General features: G+C 49.2%; 39 non-coding genes across 39 annotated transcripts; all 39 read right to left on the bottom strand.

The window, feature by feature from the left end:
- Positions 1–187: 187 nt before the first annotated feature.
- Positions 188–259, bottom strand: trnac-gca (transfer RNA cysteine (anticodon GCA)). Its single transcript has one exon. It is a non-coding gene; the product is annotated as a tRNA-Cys (tRNA).
- A 374-nt stretch (positions 260–633) lies between these two features.
- trnal-caa (transfer RNA leucine (anticodon CAA)) lies at positions 634–744 on the bottom strand. The gene is made up of 2 exons: positions 707–744; positions 634–679 (listed from the first exon to the last, which is right to left on the bottom strand). It is a non-coding gene; the product is annotated as a tRNA-Leu (tRNA).
- A 202-nt stretch (positions 745–946) lies between these two features.
- trnac-gca (transfer RNA cysteine (anticodon GCA)) lies at positions 947–1,018 on the bottom strand. Its single transcript has one exon. It is a non-coding gene; the product is annotated as a tRNA-Cys (tRNA).
- A 374-nt stretch (positions 1,019–1,392) lies between these two features.
- Positions 1,393–1,503, bottom strand: trnal-caa (transfer RNA leucine (anticodon CAA)). The gene is made up of 2 exons: positions 1,466–1,503; positions 1,393–1,438 (listed from the first exon to the last, which is right to left on the bottom strand). It is a non-coding gene; the product is annotated as a tRNA-Leu (tRNA).
- Positions 1,504–1,703: 200 nt separating this feature from the next.
- On the bottom strand, positions 1,704–1,775 carry trnac-gca (transfer RNA cysteine (anticodon GCA)). Its single transcript has one exon. It is a non-coding gene; the product is annotated as a tRNA-Cys (tRNA).
- Positions 1,776–2,149: 374 nt separating this feature from the next.
- Positions 2,150–2,260, bottom strand: trnal-caa (transfer RNA leucine (anticodon CAA)). Its single transcript has 2 exons — positions 2,223–2,260; positions 2,150–2,195 (listed from the first exon to the last, which is right to left on the bottom strand). It is a non-coding gene; the product is annotated as a tRNA-Leu (tRNA).
- Positions 2,261–2,463: 203 nt separating this feature from the next.
- Positions 2,464–2,535, bottom strand: trnac-gca (transfer RNA cysteine (anticodon GCA)). Its single transcript has one exon. It is a non-coding gene; the product is annotated as a tRNA-Cys (tRNA).
- A 374-nt stretch (positions 2,536–2,909) lies between these two features.
- trnal-caa (transfer RNA leucine (anticodon CAA)) lies at positions 2,910–3,020 on the bottom strand. Its single transcript has 2 exons — positions 2,983–3,020; positions 2,910–2,955 (listed from the first exon to the last, which is right to left on the bottom strand). It is a non-coding gene; the product is annotated as a tRNA-Leu (tRNA).
- A 202-nt stretch (positions 3,021–3,222) lies between these two features.
- trnac-gca (transfer RNA cysteine (anticodon GCA)) lies at positions 3,223–3,294 on the bottom strand. The gene has a single exon. It is a non-coding gene; the product is annotated as a tRNA-Cys (tRNA).
- A 374-nt stretch (positions 3,295–3,668) lies between these two features.
- trnal-caa (transfer RNA leucine (anticodon CAA)) lies at positions 3,669–3,779 on the bottom strand. The gene is made up of 2 exons: positions 3,742–3,779; positions 3,669–3,714 (listed from the first exon to the last, which is right to left on the bottom strand). It is a non-coding gene; the product is annotated as a tRNA-Leu (tRNA).
- A 200-nt stretch (positions 3,780–3,979) lies between these two features.
- trnac-gca (transfer RNA cysteine (anticodon GCA)) lies at positions 3,980–4,051 on the bottom strand. Its single transcript has one exon. It is a non-coding gene; the product is annotated as a tRNA-Cys (tRNA).
- Positions 4,052–4,425: 374 nt separating this feature from the next.
- trnal-caa (transfer RNA leucine (anticodon CAA)) lies at positions 4,426–4,536 on the bottom strand. Its single transcript has 2 exons — positions 4,499–4,536; positions 4,426–4,471 (listed from the first exon to the last, which is right to left on the bottom strand). It is a non-coding gene; the product is annotated as a tRNA-Leu (tRNA).
- A 203-nt stretch (positions 4,537–4,739) lies between these two features.
- On the bottom strand, positions 4,740–4,811 carry trnac-gca (transfer RNA cysteine (anticodon GCA)). The gene has a single exon. It is a non-coding gene; the product is annotated as a tRNA-Cys (tRNA).
- Positions 4,812–5,185: 374 nt separating this feature from the next.
- Positions 5,186–5,296, bottom strand: trnal-caa (transfer RNA leucine (anticodon CAA)). The gene is made up of 2 exons: positions 5,259–5,296; positions 5,186–5,231 (listed from the first exon to the last, which is right to left on the bottom strand). It is a non-coding gene; the product is annotated as a tRNA-Leu (tRNA).
- A 202-nt stretch (positions 5,297–5,498) lies between these two features.
- On the bottom strand, positions 5,499–5,570 carry trnac-gca (transfer RNA cysteine (anticodon GCA)). Its single transcript has one exon. It is a non-coding gene; the product is annotated as a tRNA-Cys (tRNA).
- A 374-nt stretch (positions 5,571–5,944) lies between these two features.
- Positions 5,945–6,055, bottom strand: trnal-caa (transfer RNA leucine (anticodon CAA)). Its single transcript has 2 exons — positions 6,018–6,055; positions 5,945–5,990 (listed from the first exon to the last, which is right to left on the bottom strand). It is a non-coding gene; the product is annotated as a tRNA-Leu (tRNA).
- Positions 6,056–6,255: 200 nt separating this feature from the next.
- On the bottom strand, positions 6,256–6,327 carry trnac-gca (transfer RNA cysteine (anticodon GCA)). The gene has a single exon. It is a non-coding gene; the product is annotated as a tRNA-Cys (tRNA).
- A 374-nt stretch (positions 6,328–6,701) lies between these two features.
- trnal-caa (transfer RNA leucine (anticodon CAA)) lies at positions 6,702–6,812 on the bottom strand. Its single transcript has 2 exons — positions 6,775–6,812; positions 6,702–6,747 (listed from the first exon to the last, which is right to left on the bottom strand). It is a non-coding gene; the product is annotated as a tRNA-Leu (tRNA).
- Positions 6,813–7,015: 203 nt separating this feature from the next.
- trnac-gca (transfer RNA cysteine (anticodon GCA)) lies at positions 7,016–7,087 on the bottom strand. Its single transcript has one exon. It is a non-coding gene; the product is annotated as a tRNA-Cys (tRNA).
- Positions 7,088–7,461: 374 nt separating this feature from the next.
- Positions 7,462–7,572, bottom strand: trnal-caa (transfer RNA leucine (anticodon CAA)). Its single transcript has 2 exons — positions 7,535–7,572; positions 7,462–7,507 (listed from the first exon to the last, which is right to left on the bottom strand). It is a non-coding gene; the product is annotated as a tRNA-Leu (tRNA).
- A 202-nt stretch (positions 7,573–7,774) lies between these two features.
- trnac-gca (transfer RNA cysteine (anticodon GCA)) lies at positions 7,775–7,846 on the bottom strand. The gene has a single exon. It is a non-coding gene; the product is annotated as a tRNA-Cys (tRNA).
- A 374-nt stretch (positions 7,847–8,220) lies between these two features.
- trnal-caa (transfer RNA leucine (anticodon CAA)) lies at positions 8,221–8,331 on the bottom strand. The gene is made up of 2 exons: positions 8,294–8,331; positions 8,221–8,266 (listed from the first exon to the last, which is right to left on the bottom strand). It is a non-coding gene; the product is annotated as a tRNA-Leu (tRNA).
- Positions 8,332–8,531: 200 nt separating this feature from the next.
- trnac-gca (transfer RNA cysteine (anticodon GCA)) lies at positions 8,532–8,603 on the bottom strand. The gene has a single exon. It is a non-coding gene; the product is annotated as a tRNA-Cys (tRNA).
- A 374-nt stretch (positions 8,604–8,977) lies between these two features.
- trnal-caa (transfer RNA leucine (anticodon CAA)) lies at positions 8,978–9,088 on the bottom strand. Its single transcript has 2 exons — positions 9,051–9,088; positions 8,978–9,023 (listed from the first exon to the last, which is right to left on the bottom strand). It is a non-coding gene; the product is annotated as a tRNA-Leu (tRNA).
- A 200-nt stretch (positions 9,089–9,288) lies between these two features.
- trnac-gca (transfer RNA cysteine (anticodon GCA)) lies at positions 9,289–9,360 on the bottom strand. Its single transcript has one exon. It is a non-coding gene; the product is annotated as a tRNA-Cys (tRNA).
- Positions 9,361–9,734: 374 nt separating this feature from the next.
- trnal-caa (transfer RNA leucine (anticodon CAA)) lies at positions 9,735–9,845 on the bottom strand. The gene is made up of 2 exons: positions 9,808–9,845; positions 9,735–9,780 (listed from the first exon to the last, which is right to left on the bottom strand). It is a non-coding gene; the product is annotated as a tRNA-Leu (tRNA).
- A 202-nt stretch (positions 9,846–10,047) lies between these two features.
- trnac-gca (transfer RNA cysteine (anticodon GCA)) lies at positions 10,048–10,119 on the bottom strand. The gene has a single exon. It is a non-coding gene; the product is annotated as a tRNA-Cys (tRNA).
- Positions 10,120–10,493: 374 nt separating this feature from the next.
- trnal-caa (transfer RNA leucine (anticodon CAA)) lies at positions 10,494–10,604 on the bottom strand. Its single transcript has 2 exons — positions 10,567–10,604; positions 10,494–10,539 (listed from the first exon to the last, which is right to left on the bottom strand). It is a non-coding gene; the product is annotated as a tRNA-Leu (tRNA).
- A 200-nt stretch (positions 10,605–10,804) lies between these two features.
- trnac-gca (transfer RNA cysteine (anticodon GCA)) lies at positions 10,805–10,876 on the bottom strand. The gene has a single exon. It is a non-coding gene; the product is annotated as a tRNA-Cys (tRNA).
- Positions 10,877–11,250: 374 nt separating this feature from the next.
- trnal-caa (transfer RNA leucine (anticodon CAA)) lies at positions 11,251–11,361 on the bottom strand. The gene is made up of 2 exons: positions 11,324–11,361; positions 11,251–11,296 (listed from the first exon to the last, which is right to left on the bottom strand). It is a non-coding gene; the product is annotated as a tRNA-Leu (tRNA).
- A 203-nt stretch (positions 11,362–11,564) lies between these two features.
- On the bottom strand, positions 11,565–11,636 carry trnac-gca (transfer RNA cysteine (anticodon GCA)). Its single transcript has one exon. It is a non-coding gene; the product is annotated as a tRNA-Cys (tRNA).
- A 374-nt stretch (positions 11,637–12,010) lies between these two features.
- trnal-caa (transfer RNA leucine (anticodon CAA)) lies at positions 12,011–12,121 on the bottom strand. The gene is made up of 2 exons: positions 12,084–12,121; positions 12,011–12,056 (listed from the first exon to the last, which is right to left on the bottom strand). It is a non-coding gene; the product is annotated as a tRNA-Leu (tRNA).
- A 202-nt stretch (positions 12,122–12,323) lies between these two features.
- On the bottom strand, positions 12,324–12,395 carry trnac-gca (transfer RNA cysteine (anticodon GCA)). The gene has a single exon. It is a non-coding gene; the product is annotated as a tRNA-Cys (tRNA).
- Positions 12,396–12,769: 374 nt separating this feature from the next.
- Positions 12,770–12,880, bottom strand: trnal-caa (transfer RNA leucine (anticodon CAA)). Its single transcript has 2 exons — positions 12,843–12,880; positions 12,770–12,815 (listed from the first exon to the last, which is right to left on the bottom strand). It is a non-coding gene; the product is annotated as a tRNA-Leu (tRNA).
- Positions 12,881–13,080: 200 nt separating this feature from the next.
- On the bottom strand, positions 13,081–13,152 carry trnac-gca (transfer RNA cysteine (anticodon GCA)). Its single transcript has one exon. It is a non-coding gene; the product is annotated as a tRNA-Cys (tRNA).
- Positions 13,153–13,526: 374 nt separating this feature from the next.
- On the bottom strand, positions 13,527–13,637 carry trnal-caa (transfer RNA leucine (anticodon CAA)). The gene is made up of 2 exons: positions 13,600–13,637; positions 13,527–13,572 (listed from the first exon to the last, which is right to left on the bottom strand). It is a non-coding gene; the product is annotated as a tRNA-Leu (tRNA).
- A 203-nt stretch (positions 13,638–13,840) lies between these two features.
- trnac-gca (transfer RNA cysteine (anticodon GCA)) lies at positions 13,841–13,912 on the bottom strand. Its single transcript has one exon. It is a non-coding gene; the product is annotated as a tRNA-Cys (tRNA).
- A 374-nt stretch (positions 13,913–14,286) lies between these two features.
- trnal-caa (transfer RNA leucine (anticodon CAA)) lies at positions 14,287–14,397 on the bottom strand. The gene is made up of 2 exons: positions 14,360–14,397; positions 14,287–14,332 (listed from the first exon to the last, which is right to left on the bottom strand). It is a non-coding gene; the product is annotated as a tRNA-Leu (tRNA).
- Positions 14,398–14,599: 202 nt separating this feature from the next.
- Positions 14,600–14,671, bottom strand: trnac-gca (transfer RNA cysteine (anticodon GCA)). Its single transcript has one exon. It is a non-coding gene; the product is annotated as a tRNA-Cys (tRNA).
- Positions 14,672–14,829: the final 158 nt, after the last annotated feature.

Raw genomic sequence — 14,829 nt, 5'->3', positions numbered from 1 at the left:
AGACGAGCTGCTCGCAGCTTGTGTTTTTTGCGGAGGAGACTGAGGAGACACATTTTCAGCAGTCCTTTCATTTTCAGTTGAAGCATTTGCTTTCAGGTCACGGAGTGACCACTTTACCAGGCTGACACAAAAACGGCAAAACAGTTAGGCAAACGGATTTGCGCACGCCAGCTTGCGAGCATGTTTGAGGGGGCACCAGGATTTGAACCTGGGACCTCTTGATCTGCAGTCAAATGCTCTACCACTGAGCTATACCCCCTGCACAGCGAGTGGGAGCAGACTGTCGCTTATTTTGTATCAAACTGCGGCTGAAACGCCCTCAACACTGCTGAACTCAAGCATTTCTTTTACCTGTCTGACTGTCTTCACTCTCTGGAGTGGCAAAGGCACCGCTCTCAACTGAATGCAATTACACCTTGTGCCAGAATTTTGGGTGGTAGCAAAAATAGTCAGGTCTGTAGTAAAAGGGCAGATTTCATTTTGTTCCTTTGAGTAAAATCAGCTAACCTTCCATGGAGGACTTGATGTTGGAAAATAGCCAGTCAGCCTCACCGGTGTCCATTTTGAGGTCTTTTCTCGCACAACCACTTCCCTGCGATGGGTCTGTCCATTGCCACTTCAAATAAAAGCCCATGTCAGAAGTGGGATTCGAACCCACGCCTCCATTCGGAGACCAGAAATCCCTTGCCTGAGGAAGGCAGGTCGCCTTGAGTCTGGCGCCTTAGACCGCTCGGCCATCCTGACTGGCAGAGCTAAAGTGAGACGAGCTGCTCGCAGCTTGTGTTTTTTGCGGAGGAGACTGAGGAGACACATTTTCAGCAGTCCTTTCATTTTCAGTTGAAGCATTTGCTTTCAGGTCACGGAGTGACCACTTTACCAGGCTGACACAAAAACGGCAAAACAGTTAGGCAAACGGATTTGGCACACCAGCTTGCGAGCATGTTTGAGGGGGCACCAGGATTTGAACCTGGGACCTCTTGATCTGCAGTCAAATGCTCTACCACTGAGCTATACCCCCTGCACAGCGATTTGGACCAGACTGTCGCTTATTTTGTATCACACTGCGGCTGAAACGCCCTCAACACTGCTGAACTCAAGCATTTCTTTTACCTGTCTGACTGTCTTCACTCTCTGGAGTGGCAAAGGCACCGCTCTCAACTGAATGCAATTACACCTTGTGCCAGAATTTTGGGTGGTAGCAAAAATAGTCAGGTCTGTAGTAAAAGGGCAGATTTCATTTTGTTCCTTTGAGTAAAATCAGGTAACCGTCCATGGAGGACTTGATGTTGGAAAATAGCCAGTCAGCCTCACCGGTGTCCATTTTGACGTCTTTTCTCGCACAACCACTTCCCTGCGATGGGTCTGTCCATTGCCACTTCAAATAAAAGCCCATGTCAGAAGTGGGATTCGAACCCACGCCTCCATTTGGAGACCAGAAATCCCTTGCCTGAGGAAGGCACGTCGCCTTGAGTCTGGCGCCTTAGACCGCTCGGCCATCCTGACTGGGAGAGCTAAAGTGAGACTAGCTGCTCGCAGCTTGTGTTTTTTGCGGAGGAGACTGAGGAGACATTTTCAGCAGTCCTTTCATTTTCAGTTGAAGCTTTTGCTTTCAGGTCACGGAGTGACCACTTTACCAGGCTGACACAAAAACGGCAAAACAGTTAGGCAAACGGATTTGGCACACCAGCTTGCGAGCATGTTTGAGGGGGCACCAGGATTTGAACCTGGGACCTCTTGATCTGCAGTCAAATGCTCTACCACTGAGCTATACCCCCTGCACAGCGATTTGGACCAGACTGTCGCTTATTTTGTATCACACTGCGGCTGAAACGCCCTCAACACTGCTGAACTCAAGCATTTCTTTTACCTGTCTGACTGTCTTCACTCTCTGGAGTGGCAAAGGCACCGCACTCAACTGAATGCAATTACACCTTGTGCCAGAATTTTGGGTGGTAGCAAAAATAGTCAGGTCTGTAGTAATAGGGCAGATTTCATTTTGTTCCTTTGAGTAAAATCAGCTAACCTTCCATGGAGGACTTGATGTTGGAAAATAGCCAGTCAGCCTCACCGGTGTCCATTTTGACGTCTTTTTTCGCACAACCACTTCCCTGCGATGGGTCTGTCCATTGCCACTTCAAATAAAAGCCCATGTCAGAAGTGGGATTCGAACCCACGCCTCCATTCGGAGACCAGAAATCCCTTGCCTGAGGAAGGCACGTCGCCTTGAGTCTGGCGCCTTAGACCGCTCGGCCATCCTGACTGGCAGAGCTAAAGTGAGACGAGCTGCTCGCAGCTTGTGTTTTTTGCGGTGGAGACTGAGGAGACACATTTTCAGCAGTCCTTTCATTTTCAGTTGAAGCATTTGCTTTCAGGTCACGGAGTGACCACTTTACCAGGCTGACACAAAAACGGCAAAACAGTTAGGCAAACGGATTTGCGCACGCCAGCTTGCGAGCATGTTTGAGGGGGCACCAGGATTTGAACCTGGGACCTCTTGATCTGCAGTCAAATGCTCTACCACTGAGCTATACCCCCTGCACAGCGAGTGGGAGCAGACTGTCGCTTATTTTGTATCAAACTGCGGCTGAAACGCCCTCAACACTGCTGAACTCAAGCATTTCTTTTACCTGTCTGACTGTCTTCACTCTCTGGAGTGGCAAAGGCACCGCTCTCAACTGAATGCAATTACACCTTGTGCCAGAATTTTGGGTGGTAGCAAAAATAGTCAGGTCTGTAGTAAAAGGGCAGATTTCATTTTGTTCCTTTGAGTAAAATCAGCTAACCTTCTATGGAGGACTTGATGTTGGAAAATAGCCAGTCAGCCTCACCGGTGTCCATTTTGAGGTCTTTTCTCGCACAACCACTTCCCTGCGATGGGTCTGTCCATTGCCACTTCAAATAAAAGCCCATGTCAGAAGTGGGATTCGAACCCACGCCTCCATTCGGAGACCAGAAATCCCTTGCCTGAGGAAGGCACGTCGCCTTGAGTCTGGCGCCTTAGACCGCTCGGCCATCCTGACTGGCAGAGCTAAAGTGAGACGAGCTGCTCGCAGCTTGTGTTTTTTGCGGAGGAGACTGAGGAGACACATTTTCAGCAGTCCTTTCATTTTCAGTTGAAGCATTTGCTTTCAGGTCACGGAGTGACCACTTTACCAGGCTGACACAAAAACGGCAAAACAGTTAGGCAAACGGATTTGGTACGCCAGCTTGCGACCATGTTTGAGGGGGCACCAGGATTTGAACCTGGGACCTCTTGATCTGCAGTCAAATGCTCTACCACTGAGCTATACCCCCTGCACAGCAATTTGGACCAGACTGTCGCTTATTTTGTATCACACTGCGGCTGAAACGCCCTCAACACTGCTGAACTCAAGCATTTCTTTTACCTGTCTGACTGTCTTCACTCTCTGGAGTGGCAAAGGCACCGCTCTCAACTGAATGCAATTACACCTTGTGCCAGAATTTTGGGTGGTAGCAAAAATAGTCAGGTCTGTAGTAAAAGGGCAGATTTCATTTTGTTCCTTTGAGTAAAATCAGGTAACCGTCCATGGAGGACTTGATGTTGGAAAATAGCCAGTCAGCCTCACCGGTGTCCATTTTGACGTCTTTTCTCGCACAACCACTTCCCTGCGATGGGTCTGTCCATTGCCACTTCAAATAAAAGCCCATGTCAGAAGTGGGATTCGAACCCACGCCTCCATTCGGAGACCAGAAATCCCTTGCCTGAGGAAGGCACGTCGCCTTGAGTCTGGCGCCTTAGACCGCTCGGCCATCCTGACTGGGAGAGCTAAAGTGAGACTAGCTGCTCGCAGCTTGTGTTTTTTGCGGAGGAGACTGAGGAGACATTTTCAGCAGTCCTTTCATTTTCAGTTGAAGCTTTTGCTTTCAGGTCACGGAGTGACCACTTTACCAGGCTGACACAAAAACGGCAAAACAGTTAGGCAAACGGATTTGGCACACCAGCTTGCGAGCATGTTTGAGGGGGCACCAGGATTTGAACCTGGGACCTCTTGATCTGCAGTCAAATGCTCTACCACTGAGCTATACCCCCTGCACAGCGATTTGGACCAGACTGTCACTTATTTTGTATCACACTGCGGCTGAAACGCCCTCAACACTGCTGAACTCAAGCATTTCTTTTACCTGTCTGACTGTCTTCACTCTCTGGAGTGGCAAAGGCACCGCACTCAACTGAATGCAATTACACCTTGTGCCAGAATTTTGGGTGGTAGCAAAAATAGTCAGGTCTGTAGTAATAGGGCAGATTTCATTTTGTTCCTTTGAGTAAAATCAGCTAACCTTCCATGGAGGACTTGATGTTGGAAAATAGCCAGTCAGCCTCACCGGTGTCCATTTTGACGTCTTTTTTCGCACAACCACTTCCCTGCGATGGGTCTGTCCATTGCCACTTCAAATAAAAGCCCATGTCAGAAGTGGGATTCGAACCCACGCCTCCATTCGGAGACCAGAAATCCCTTGCCTGAGGAAGGCACGTCGCCTTGAGTCTGGCGCCTTAGACCGCTCGGCCATCCTGACTGGCAGAGCTAAAGTGAGACGAGCTGCTCGCAGCTTGTGTTTTTTGCGGTGGAGACTGAGGAGACACATTTTCAGCAGTCCTTTCATTTTCAGTTGAAGCATTTGCTTTCAGGTCACGGAGTGACCACTTTACCAGGCTGACACAAAAACGGCAAAACAGTTAGGCAAACGGATTTGCGCACGCCAGCTTGCGAGCATGTTTGAGGGGGCACCAGGATTTGAACCTGGGACCTCTTGATCTGCAGTCAAATGCTCTACCACTGAGCTATACCCCCTGCACAGCGAGTGGGAGCAGACTGTCGCTTATTTTGTATCAAACTGCGGCTGAAACGCCCTCAACACTGCTGAACTCAAGCATTTCTTTTACCTGTCTGACTGTCTTCACTCTCTGGAGTGGCAAAGGCACCGCTCTCAACTGAATGCAATTACACCTTGTGCCAGAATTTTGGGTGGTAGCAAAAATAGTCAGGTCTGTAGTAAAAGGGCAGATTTCATTTTGTTCCTTTGAGTAAAATCAGCTAACCTTCTATGGAGGACTTGATGTTGGAAAATAGCCAGTCAGCCTCACCGGTGTCCATTTTGAGGTCTTTTCTCGCACAACCACTTCCCTGCGATGGGTCTGTCCATTGCCACTTCAAATAAAAGCCCATGTCAGAAGTGGGATTCGAACCCACGCCTCCATTCGGAGACCAGAAATCCCTTGCCTGAGGAAGGCACGTCGCCTTGAGTCTGGCGCCTTAGACCGCTCGGCCATCCTGACTGGCAGAGCTAAAGTGAGACGAGCTGCTCGCAGCTTGTGTTTTTTGCGGAGGAGACTGAGGAGACACATTTTCAGCAGTCCTTTCATTTTCAGTTGAAGCATTTGCTTTCAGGTCACGGAGTGACCACTTTACCAGGCTGACACAAAAACGGCAAAACAGTTAGGCAAACGGATTTGGTACGCCAGCTTGCGACCATGTTTGAGGGGGCACCAGGATTTGAACCTGGGACCTCTTGATCTGCAGTCAAATGCTCTACCACTGAGCTATACCCCCTGCACAGCAATTTGGACCAGACTGTCGCTTATTTTGTATCACACTGCGGCTGAAACGCCCTCAACACTGCTGAACTCAAGCATTTCTTTTACCTGTCTGACTGTCTTCACTCTCTGGAGTGGCAAAGGCACCGCTCTCAACTGAATGCAATTACACCTTGTGCCAGAATTTTGGGTGGTAGCAAAAATAGTCAGGTCTGTAGTAAAAGGGCAGATTTCATTTTGTTCCTTTGAGTAAAATCAGGTAACCGTCCATGGAGGACTTGATGTTGGAAAATAGCCAGTCAGCCTCACCGGTGTCCATTTTGACGTCTTTTCTCGCACAACCACTTCCCTGCGATGGGTCTGTCCATTGCCACTTCAAATAAAAGCCCATGTCAGAAGTGGGATTCGAACCCACGCCTCCATTAGGAGACCAGAAATCCCTTGCCTGAGGAAGGCACGTCGCCTTGAGTCTGGCGCCTTAGACCGCTCGGCCATCCTGACTGGGAGAGCTAAAGTGAGACTAGCTGCTCGCAGCTTGTGTTTTTTGCGGAGGAGACTGAGGAGACATTTTCAGCAGTCCTTTCATTTTCAGTTGAAGCTTTTGCTTTCAGGTCACGGAGTGACCACTTTACCAGGCTGACACAAAAACGGCAAAACAGTTAGGCAAACGGATTTGGCACACCAGCTTGCGAGCATGTTTGAGGGGGCACCAGGATTTGAACCTGGGACCTCTTGATCTGCAGTCAAATGCTCTACCACTGAGCTATACCCCCTGCACAGCGATTTGGACCAGACTGTCACTTATTTTGTATCACACTGCGGCTGAAACGCCCTCAACACTGCTGAACTCAAGCATTTCTTTTACCTGTCTGACTGTCTTCACTCTCTGGAGTGGCAAAGGCACCGCACTCAACTGAATGCAATTACACCTTGTGCCAGAATTTTGGGTGGTAGCAAAAATAGTCAGGTCTGTAGTAATAGGGCAGATTTCATTTTGTTCCTTTGAGTAAAATCAGCTAACCTTCCATGGAGGACTTGATGTTGGAAAATAGCCAGTCAGCCTCACCGGTGTCCATTTTGACGTCTTTTTTCGCACAACCACTTCCCTGCGATGGGTCTGTCCATTGCCACTTCAAATAAAAGCCCATGTCAGAAGTGGGATTCGAACCCACGCCTCCATTCGGAGACCAGAAATCCCTTGCCTGAGGAAGGCACGTCGCCTTGAGTCTGGCGCCTTAGACCGCTCGGCCATCCTGACTGGCAGAGCTAAAGTGAGACGAGCTGCTCGCAGCTTGTGTTTTTTGCGGTGGAGACTGAGGAGACACATTTTCAGCAGTCCTTTCATTTTCAGTTGAAGCATTTGCTTTCAGGTCACGGAGTGACCACTTTACCAGGCTGACACAAAAACGGCAAAACAGTTAGGCAAACGGATTTGCGCACGCCAGCTTGCGAGCATGTTTGAGGGGGCACCAGGATTTGAACCTGGGACCTCTTGATCTGCAGTCAAATGCTCTACCACTGAGCTATACCCCCTGCACAGCGAGTGGGAGCAGACTGTCGCTTATTTTGTATCAAACTGCGGCTGAAACGCCCTCAACACTGCTGAACTCAAGCATTTCTTTTACCTGTCTGACTGTCTTCACTCTCTGGAGTGGCAAAGGCACCGCTCTCAACTGAATGCAATTACACCTTGTGCCAGAATTTTGGGTGGTAGCAAAAATAGTCAGGTCTGTAGTAAAAGGGCAGATTTCATTTTGTTCCTTTGAGTAAAATCAGCTAACCTTCTATGGAGGACTTGATGTTGGAAAATAGCCAGTCAGCCTCACCGGTGTCCATTTTGAGGTCTTTTCTCGCACAACCACTTCCCTGCGATGGGTCTGTCCATTGCCACTTCAAATAAAAGCCCATGTCAGAAGTGGGATTCGAACCCACGCCTCCATTAGGAGACCAGAAATCCCTTGCCTGAGGAAGGCACGTCGCCTTGAGTCTGGCGCCTTAGACCGCTCGGCCATCCTGACTGGCAGAGCTAAAGTGAGACGAGCTGCTCGCAGCTTGTGTTTTTTGCGGAGGAGACTGAGGAGACACATTTTCAGCAGTCCTTTCATTTTCAGTTGAAGCATTTGCTTTCAGGTCACGGAGTGACCACTTTACCAGGCTGACACAAAAACGGCAAAACAGTTAGGCAAACGGATTTGGCACACCAGCTTGCGAGCATGTTTGAGGGGGCACCAGGATTTGAACCTGGGACCTCTTGATCTGCAGTCAAATGCTCTACCACTGAGCTATACCCCCTGCACAGCGATTTGGACCAGACTGTCGCTTATTTTGTATCACACTGCGGCTGAAACGCCCTCAACACTGCTGAACTCAAGCATTTCTTTTACCTGTCTGACTGTCTTCACTCTCTGGAGTGGCAAAGGCACCGCTCTCAACTGAATGCAATTACACCTTGTGCCAGAATTTTGGGTGGTAGCAAAAATAGTCAGGTCTGTAGTAATAGGGCAGATTTCATTTTGTTCCTTTGAGTAAAATCAGCTAACCTTCCATGGAGGACTTGATGTTGGAAAATAGCCAGTCAGCCTCACCGGTGTCCATTTTGACGTCTTTTCTCGCACAACCACTTCCCTGCGATGGGTCTGTCCATTGCCACTTCAAATAAAAGCCCATGTCAGAAATGGGATTCGAACCCACGCCTCCATTTGGAGACCAGAAATCCCTTGCCTGAGGAAGGCACGTCGCCTTGAGTCTGGCGCCTTAGACCGCTCGGCCATCCTGACTGGGAGAGCTAAAGTGAGACTAGCTGCTCGCAGCTTGTGTTTTTTGCGGAGGAGACTGAGGAGACATTTTCAGCAGTCCTTTCATTTTCAGTTGAAGCTTTTGCTTTCAGGTCACGGAGTGACCACTTTACCAGGCTGACACAAAAACGGCAAAACAGTTAGGCAAACGGATATGGCACACCAGCTTGCGAGCATGTTTGAGGGGGCACCAGGATTTGAACCTGGGACCTCTTGATCTGCAGTCAAATGCTCTACCACTGAGCTATACCCCCTGCACAGTGATTTGGACCAGACTGTCGCTTATTTTGTATCACACTGCGGCTGAAACGCCCTCAACACTGCTGAACTCAAGCATTTCTTTTACCTGTCTGACTGTCTTCACTCTCTGGAGTGGCAAAGGCACCGCACTCAACTGAATGCAATTACACCTTGTGCCAGAATTTTGGGTGGTAGCAAAAATAGTCAGGTCTGTAGTAATAGGGCAGATTTCATTTTGTTCCTTTGAGTAAAATCAGCTAACCTTCCATGGAGGACTTGATGTTGGAAAATAGCCAGTCAGCCTCACCGGTGTCCATTTTGACGTCTTTTCTCGCACAACCACTTCCCTGCGATGGGTCTGTCCATTGCCACTTCAAATAAAAGCCCATGTCAGAAATGGGATTCGAACCCACGCCTCCATTTGGAGACCAGAAATCCCTTGCCTGAGGAAGGCACGTCGCCTTGAGTCTGGCGCCTTAGACCGCTCGGCCATCCTGACTGGGAGAGCTAAAGTGAGACTAGCTGCTCGCAGCTTGTGTTTTTTGCGGAGGAGACTGAGGAGACATTTTCAGCAGTCCTTTCATTTTCAGTTGAAGCTTTTGCTTTCAGGTCACTCCGTGACCACTTTACCAGGCTGACACAAAAACGGCAAAACAGTTAGGCAAACGGATTTGGTACGCCAGCTTGCGAGCATGTTTGAGGGGGCACCAGGATTTGAACCTGGGACCTCTTGATCTGCAGTCAAATGCTCTACCACTGAGCTATACCCCCTGCAGAGCGATTTGGACCAGACTGTCGCTAATTTTGTATCACACTGCGGCTGAAACGCCCTCAACACTGCTGAACTCAAGCATTTCTTTTACCTGTCTGACTGTCTTCACTCTCTGGAGTGGCAAAGGCACCGCTCTCAACTGAATGCAATTACACCTTGTGCCAGAATTTTGGGTGGTAGCAAAAATAGTCAGGTCTGTAGTAAAAGGGCAGATTTCATTTTGTTCCTTTGAGTAAAATCAGCTAACCTTCCATGGAGGACTTGATGTTGGAAAATAGCCAGTCAGCCTCACCGGTGTCCATTTTGAGGTCTTTTCTCGCACAACCACTTCCCTGCGATGGGTCTGTCCATTGCCACTTCAAATAAAAGCCCATGTCAGAAGTGGGATTCGAACCCACGCCTCCATTCGGAGACCAGAAATCCCTTGCCTGAGGAAGGCACGTCGCCTTGAGTCTGGCGCCTTAGACCGCTCGGCCATCCTGACTGGCAGAGCTAAAGTGAGACGAGCTGCTCGCAGCTTGTGTTTTTTGCGGAGGAGACTGAGGAGACACATTTTCAGCAGTCCTTTCATTTTCAGTTGAAGCATTTGCTTTCAGGTCACGGAGTGACCACTTTACCAGGCTGACACAAAAACGGCAAAACAGTTAGGCAAACGGATTTGGTACGCCAGCTTGCGACCATGTTTGAGGGGGCACCAGGATTTGAACCTGGGACCTCTTGATCTGCAGTCAAATGCTCTACCACTGAGCTATACCCCCTGCACAGCAATTTGGACCAGACTGTCGCTTATTTTGTATCACACTGCGGCTGAAACGCCCTCAACACTGCTGAACTCAAGCATTTCTTTTACCTGTCTGACTGTCTTCACTCTCTGGAGTGGCAAAGGCACCGCTCTCAACTGAATGCAATTACACCTTGTGCCAGAATTTTGGGTGGTAGCAAAAATAGTCAGGTCTGTAGTAAAAGGGCAGATTTCATTTTGTTCCTTTGAGTAAAATCAGGTAACCGTCCATGGAGGACTTGATGTTGGAAAATAGCCAGTCAGCCTCACCGGTGTCCATTTTGACGTCTTTTCTCGCACAACCACTTCCCTGCGATGGGTCTGTCCATTGCCACTTCAAATAAAAGCCCATGTCAGAAGTGGGATTCGAACCCACGCCTCCATTCGGAGACCAGAAATCCCTTGCCTGAGGAAGGCACGTCGCCTTGAGTCTGGCGCCTTAGACCGCTCGGCCATCCTGACTGGGAGAGCTAAAGTGAGACTAGCTGCTCGCAGCTTGTGTTTTTTGCGGAGGAGACTGAGGAGACATTTTCAGCAGTCCTTTCATTTTCAGTTGAAGCTTTTGCTTTCAGGTCACGGAGTGACCACTTTACCAGGCTGACACAAAAACGGCAAAACAGTTAGGCAAACGGATTTGGCACACCAGCTTGCGAGCATGTTTGAGGGGGCACCAGGATTTGAACCTGGGACCTCTTGATCTGCAGTCAAATGCTCTACCACTGAGCTATACCCCCTGCACAGCGATTTGGACCAGACTGTCACTTATTTTGTATCACACTGCGGCTGAAACGCCCTCAACACTGCTGAACTCAAGCATTTCTTTTACCTGTCTGACTGTCTTCACTCTCTGGAGTGGCAAAGGCACCGCACTCAACTGAATGCAATTACACCTTGTGCCAGAATTTTGGGTGGTAGCAAAAATAGTCAGGTCTGTAGTAATAGGGCAGATTTCATTTTGTTCCTTTGAGTAAAATCAGCTAACCTTCCATGGAGGACTTGATGTTGGAAAATAGCCAGTCAGCCTCACCGGTGTCCATTTTGACGTCTTTTTTCGCACAACCACTTCCCTGCGATGGGTCTGTCCATTGCCACTTCAAATAAAAGCCCATGTCAGAAGTGGGATTCGAACCCACGCCTCCATTCGGAGACCAGAAATCCCTTGCCTGAGGAAGGCACGTCGCCTTGAGTCTGGCGCCTTAGACCGCTCGGCCATCCTGACTGGCAGAGCTAAAGTGAGACGAGCTGCTCGCAGCTTGTGTTTTTTGCGGTGGAGACTGAGGAGACACATTTTCAGCAGTCCTTTCATTTTCAGTTGAAGCATTTGCTTTCAGGTCACGGAGTGACCACTTTACCAGGCTGACACAAAAACGGCAAAACAGTTAGGCAAACGGATTTGCGCACGCCAGCTTGCGAGCATGTTTGAGGGGGCACCAGGATTTGAACCTGGGACCTCTTGATCTGCAGTCAAATGCTCTACCACTGAGCTATACCCCCTGCACAGCGAGTGGGAGCAGACTGTCGCTTATTTTGTATCAAACTGCGGCTGAAACGCCCTCAACACTGCTGAACTCAAGCATTTCTTTTACCTGTCTGACTGTCTTCACTCTCTGGAGTGGCAAAGGCACCGCTCTCAACTGAATGCAATTACACCTTGTGCCAGAATTTTGGGTGGTAGCAAAAATAGTCAGGTCTGTAGTAAAAGGGCAGATTTCATTTTGTTCCTTTGAGTAAAATCAGCTAACCTTCTATGGAGGACTTGATGTTGGAAAATAGCCAGTCAGCCTCACCGGTGTCCATTTTGAGGTCTTTTCTCGCACAACCACTTCCCTGCGATGGGTCTGTCCATTGCCACTTCAAATAAAAGCCCATGTCAGAAGTGGGATTCGAACCCACGCCTCCATTCGGAGACCAGAAATCCCTTGCCTGAGGAAGGCACGTCGCCTTGAGTCTGGCGCCTTAGACCGCTCGGCCATCCTGACTGGCAGAGCTAAAGTGAGACGAGCTGCTCGCAGCTTGTGTTTTTTGCGGAGGAGACTGAGGAGACACATTTTCAGCAGTCCTTTCATTTTCAGTTGAAGCATTTGCTTTCAGGTCACGGAGTGACCACTTTACCAGGCTGACACAAAAACGGCAAAACAGTTAGGCAAACGGATTTGGTACGCCAGCTTGCGACCATGTTTGAGGGGGCACCAGGATTTGAACCTGGGACCTCTTGATCTGCAGTCAAATGCTCTACCACTGAGCTATACCCCCTGCACAGCAATTTGGACCAGACTGTCGCTTATTTTGTATCACACTGCGGCTGAAACGCCCTCAACACTGCTGAACTCAAGCATTTCTTTTACCTGTCTGACTGTCTTCACTCTCTGGAGTGGCAAAGGCACCGCTCTCAACTGAATGCAATTACACCTTGTGCCAGAATTTTGGGTGGTAGCAAAAATAGTCAGGTCTGTAGTAAAAGGGCAGATTTCATTTTGTTCCTTTGAGTAAAATCAGGTAACCGTCCATGGAGGACTTGATGTTGGAAAATAGCCAGTCAGCCTCACCGGTGTCCATTTTGACGTCTTTTCTCGCACAACCACTTCCCTGCGATGGGTCTGTCCATTGCCACTTCAAATAAAAGCCCATGTCAGAAGTGGGATTCGAACCCACGCCTCCATTAGGAGACCAGAAATCCCTTGCCTGAGGAAGGCACGTCGCCTTGAGTCTGGCGCCTTAGACCGCTCGGCCATCCTGACTGGGAGAGCTAAAGTGAGACTAGCTGCTCGCAGCTTGTGTTTTTTGCGGAGGAGACTGAGGAGACATTTTCAGCAGTCCTTTCATTTTCAGTTGAAGCTTTTGCTTTCAGGTCACGGAGTGACCACTTTACCAGGCTGACACAAAAACGGCAAAACAGTTAGGCAAACGGATTTGGCACACCAGCTTGCGAGCATGTTTGAGGGGGCACCAGGATTTGAACCTGGGACCTCTTGATCTGCAGTCAAATGCTCTACCACTGAGCTATACCCCCTGCACAGCGATTTGGACCAGACTGTCACTTATTTTGTATCACACTGCGGCTGAAACGCCCTCAACACTGCTGAACTCAAGCATTTCTTTTACCTGTCTGACTGTCTTCACTCTCTGGAGTGGCAAAGGCACCGCACTCAACTGAATGCAATTACACCTTGTGCCAGAATTTTGGGTGGTAGCAAAAATAGTCAGGTCTGTAGTAATAGGGCAGATTTCATTTTGTTCCTTTGAGTAAAATCAGCTAACCTTCCATGGAGGACTTGATGTTGGAAAATAGCCAGTCAGCCTCACCGGTGTCCATTTTGACGTCTTTTTTCGCACAACCACTTCCCTGCGATGGGTCTGTCCATTGCCACTTCAAATAAAAGCCCATGTCAGAAGTGGGATTCGAACCCACGCCTCCATTCGGAGACCAGAAATCCCTTGCCTGAGGAAGGCACGTCGCCTTGAGTCTGGCGCCTTAGACCGCTCGGCCATCCTGACTGGCAGAGCTAAAGTGAGACGAGCTGCTCGCAGCTTGTGTTTTTTGCGGTGGAGACTGAGGAGACACATTTTCAGCAGTCCTTTCATTTTCAGTTGAAGCATTTGCTTTCAGGTCACGGAGTGACCACTTTACCAGGCTGACACAAAAACGGCAAAACAGTTAGGCAAACGGATTTGCGCACGCCAGCTTGCGAGCATGTTTGAGGGGGCACCAGGATTTGAACCTGGGACCTCTTGATCTGCAGTCAAATGCTCTACCACTGAGCTATACCCCCTGCACAGCGAGTGGGAGCAGACTGTCGCTTATTTTGTATCAAACTGCGGCTGAAACGCCCTCAACACTGCTGAACTCAAGCATTTCTTTTACCTGTCTGACTGTCTTCACTCTCTGGAGTGGCAAAGGCACCGCTCTCAACTGAATGCAATTACACCTTGTGCCAGAATTTTGGGTGGTAGCAAAAATAGTCAGGTCTGTAGTAAAAGGGCAGATTTCATTTTGTTCCTTTGAGTAAAATCAGCTAACCTTCTATGGAGGACTTGATGTTGGAAAATAGCCAGTCAGCCTCACCGGTGTCCATTTTGAGGTCTTTTCTCGCACAACCACTTCCCTGCGATGGGTCTGTCCATTGCCACTTCAAATAAAAGCCCATGTCAGAAGTGGGATTCGAACCCACGCCTCCATTAGGAGACCAGAAATCCCTTGCCTGAGGAAGGCACGTCGCCTTGAGTCTGGCGCCTTAGACCGCTCGGCCATCCTGACTGGCAGAGCTAAAGTGAGACGAGCTGCTCGCAGCTTGTGTTTTTTGCGGAGGAGACTGAGGAGACACATTTTCAGCAGTCCTTTCATTTTCAGTTGAAGCATTTGCTTTCAGGTCACGGAGTGACCACTTTACCAGGCTGACACAAAAACGGCAAAACAGTTAGGCAAACGGATTTGGCACACCAGCTTGCGAGCATGTTTGAGGGGGCACCAGGATTTGAACCTGGGACCTCTTGATCTGCAGTCAAATGCTCTACCACTGAGCTATACCCCCTGCACAGCGATTTGGACCAGACTGTCGCTTATTTTGTATCACACTGCGGCTGAAACGCCCTCAACACTGCTGAACTCAAGCATTTCTTTTACCTGTCTGACTGTCTTCACTCTCTGGAGTGGCAAAGGCACCGCTCTCAACTGAATGCAATTACACCT

Source organism: Alosa pseudoharengus, unplaced genomic scaffold, assembly GCF_046254945.1.
Source record: "Alosa pseudoharengus isolate Yale_2024_CS ecotype anadromous, Long Island Sound unplaced genomic scaffold, YU_APseudo_1.1 YU_APseudo_1.1_scf_6, whole genome shotgun sequence".
Classification (NCBI taxonomy): Eukaryota; Metazoa; Chordata; class Actinopteri; order Clupeiformes; family Clupeidae; genus Alosa; species Alosa pseudoharengus.
The sequence above is the reverse complement of the archived record's forward strand: the minus strand, read 5'-3'. Positions and strand labels throughout refer to the sequence as shown.